The sequence below is a fragment of the Arachis ipaensis genome, chromosome B03 (genome assembly GCF_000816755.2).
Source record: "Arachis ipaensis cultivar K30076 chromosome B03, Araip1.1, whole genome shotgun sequence".
NCBI classification, from domain to species: Eukaryota; Viridiplantae; Streptophyta; class Magnoliopsida; order Fabales; family Fabaceae; genus Arachis; species Arachis ipaensis.
Window position 1 is genome coordinate 32110382 of NC_029787.2, and position 3739 is coordinate 32114120.

The following is a 3739-nucleotide window of genomic DNA, read 5'->3' on the forward strand; positions in this document are numbered from 1 at the left end:
GAGAGAAAATGGTTAAGAATTTTAAATTTTTTATAATTGAAAAAATAAAAATATTTAAGATACGAATTAAAACACTTATCTTAAAGATTTTGACCCTAGGTTGGGCTAAACATACAAAAATTCACAAATGGGCCTCACTAAGCCCAAGCCCACACTCATTTACCCTCCACACGTAGCAAATTCAACACACATTCTCCCTTATTGAGAGAGAGATATACATGAAGGAGAGAAGAGAGTGAAGAGCAAATCTTTAAGTCACTATTCACTTTAATCTTTAAATTCACATAACTTCCAAATCGTAGCTCCGATCGAAGATCCATTTGCGGTCACGCATCGCTCTTGTCGTGCTCTTCGATTCTATACTCTTTTGCAGTAAGTACTCCCAAGAACCTTGAATCATTTTCAAAATTTCTCTTTTTTTTTTTTTTGCATTTTGGGTATGCGAATATTGAAATATTGTGATTTTGATGCTTTAGGAGAAGTTCAAGAACAATCTCTAGCGAGGTTTTGACATAAGATTGAGTGGTACAAGGTAAGAAATCTCAATTCCTTCATTATCCCTAATTTTGAGTAAAAACCCTAGTGTAATTATTGAATAATTGATGTAATTAGATTATATGGAGTAGATTGGCTTGTTTGGTAGTTTTGGTACATGATTGGGTGTTCGGTGTAGTTGCGGAGCTTTTGTTGAAGCTTGGCTTGGCCAGAAAGTGAAGGATTCAAGGGTTAAAAACCGCCGCCATTAAAGTACGGATTTTGATTTTGGGTTGGCATTATGTAAAGTTATGTGAAAAACTAAGTTAAAAGCCCTAGGATAAGATTGAATGGAAATGGTTGGTTGATGATTGACTAATTATTGTGATATAGTGTGAATTTGAGAAATGAGTATGTTTCAGTTTGAATATAATTTGTGATTGGATATAATGTGTGATTAATTGCCTATTAAGGCTTTGATATGAAAATTAGGTCGAAAGCCGTGATAAGGTAAGGTATCCCCTATTTGGTAAGTTATGGTAAGTTGTGTAAGTGTCATGTTATGTGAATTGTAGTCGAAATGATGAGTTTGGATAGATAATTGGTGTTGTTGTGAATGGATATTTTGATGGCTTATGTTATATAAGTTGCAATTGGGTTGATTAGGCTTGAAAGATTAGAAGGTGATTGCGTATTGATAATTGTATGTTGATGGTGCCTAGTAATGGTTTGTGATGGTTTGGAATGAAGTAAATTAGAGAATTGTAAAAATGACATTATGTAGATTTTTGGTAAAACCAGAATTTTAACTAACTTTGAGTGGTCATAACTTGGTGCTTGAAGTTTGAATTTGTATGAAATCTATCTTAAATTAAAGCTAGTGAAAAGATCTTTAAAAACGTCTAAGAACAGAGGAAAATAAAATTTTGTAGAGAAAGTTATGAACGTTTGAAAACAAGTATAAAAATCTGAAATATGAGATTATGCAGAAAATCAGCATTTTTGGCTTGCGTGTGCGCGCACAGGCTTGCGTATACGCAGGATTATGCAGAAAATCAGGGCAAGTGTAAGTGCTCATGCGTACGCACGAGGGTGTGTATACACACACCAAGGAAGTTTCGCAAGTTATGCGTACGCACGAGGGTGATGTGTATGCACGAGTCAGGAATTGCTTCTGGCTCTGTGCATGCGCACAGAGGTATGTGCACGCACAGGTCCTGTTTTCTTGAAGAAACTCTATTTTTAACTGTTTAGTTTTTCCGACAAGCTTGTAAACCCCTGTAAATCCTAAATGAAGTCTGATAGCTATTATTTAGGCTCTGAAAGGAATGTGAGTGAATTAAATGGAATTGATTACTGGCAGAGAATTGTGACTAATGAATTTAATTATTATGAACTTATTAAAGACATTACTGTTGACTGATTGAGATTTAAATGACTGAAATGGCAAGGATGGTAGCGAATCCCGCTTGCAAATTGATTTGAGTTTTGTCCTGAGGAAGGACGGTGGTTAATCCGTTTGTTCGTCGTTTTCTGGGTAAGGACGGTGGTTAATCCCGCTTACTCATGGTTTACTGTGATTGGCAAGGACGGTGGTGAATTCCGCTTGCATATTTATTTGTGGAACCTTCAGGTAGGATGGTGGTTAATCCTGCTTACTTGAGTCGAGTTCTGCCAATATGACCAACGTGTGAGTTCATGGCTAGTAGGGCAAGCATGCATCATGTACATCTTTCTGTTATTGTTTGGGTGTACATATTGTACTTGGATTGCCCATGTAAATAACTCTGTTTAACTGCTAATTGCCATATTTGTTATAATTGATCTTGTTTGTATTTGAATCTTATTACTTGTGTTTGTTGCTATTAAACTGATTACTGAATTAAATACTAAACAACTGTGATATTGAAAAGAAAGATGTTGAGATATATTGTGGAGAACCGAGGTTATGGACCACTGATATATAGATGAGAACTTAGTATATTCTGACCCTGTTCGGTTTAGTATAACTGTAGGCTTGAATTTTGGGTGTTGGAGTTTAGGATTGCCTGACGGGTTCATATGGTTTTACATCGTCTCTATTTAGAACTATTACCCTACTGAAAACCTTTAAGTTCTCACCTGTTGCAAATTTTGTTTATTTTTAGATACAGGATGTGACGCACCTCGCTGAGCGTGCTGAATTCTCTTTGAAAAATGAAGACTCCTTTGTATTTTATATTTTGTGCTTAGTATATTTATTCTCCACTTTTGAATATATATTTGTACATCCCTCTTAGAGGTTTTATTTTGGAAAAACAGGATTATATTTTGGGTATACTTCGGGTTTGTAATTCTTTTTAGCCGACCTTTCTTCGTAGGTTGAGACTAGTACTTGCTATGTATCTCCTTCGGAATTCTATGTTTATAAATATAACTCTTTTATTTTTTGTATATCGTCGCCTTTATCGTAATGTTTTCGAGTGTGATGCAATTTTCGTTTATATCGACTCTTTTATCTTTATGTTACGTGTGTGATGACGATTTATCGCTTTTGTTTTATCCTTTTCTTTCACAGGCTCCTAATTAAATTATATTTCTTCGAATATTTTGTATGTACTTTTCTGTTTTAAATGTCGTAATACCTCACCACCTCTAATTTATGGCTATAGCATAAGATTTTGTGTGGTAGAATGTTACATGTATGTTTTGCATTTGATAATTCAAAGAAATTTTAACAAGAGGCATGCAAAATAGACCGAGCTGCTTGATTATTCTCCATATATGATTGAACAAGATAATGAGAACATGATTATTGATGACTTGCTCAAAATGTATTATTCACTACTCAAACCTTTAACTTGTTAGTATTTGAATATATGAAGAATTTTTATGCAATTAATTCTAATTTTTTTTTGTATATATTGCTTGTGAGAATATTAATTTAAATGGGCATATCAAAATAAAAAGAATCTCAGATATGTTTATTTATATATTTTTGTTGGCTTCAAAGACATAAGAGTATTGAAAGAATTTATTTTGATTGTATTTTATGTAATCTTAAGTTTTGTCAAATATATTGTGCATCCCTTTGCTTATTCCTGTTCATAGTTGAATAGACATTTCTATAGATTCTTACTTAGCTTGCATAGGGTAAAAAAACATAAATATATAATTATTCTTAGGGTAAAGTATATTTTTTGTCCTTGAAGTTTGGTAAAAGTTTCAAAAATATTCCTAAATTTTGTTTTGTTTCAATTTTGTCCCAAAAGTTTTCGATTTGCAT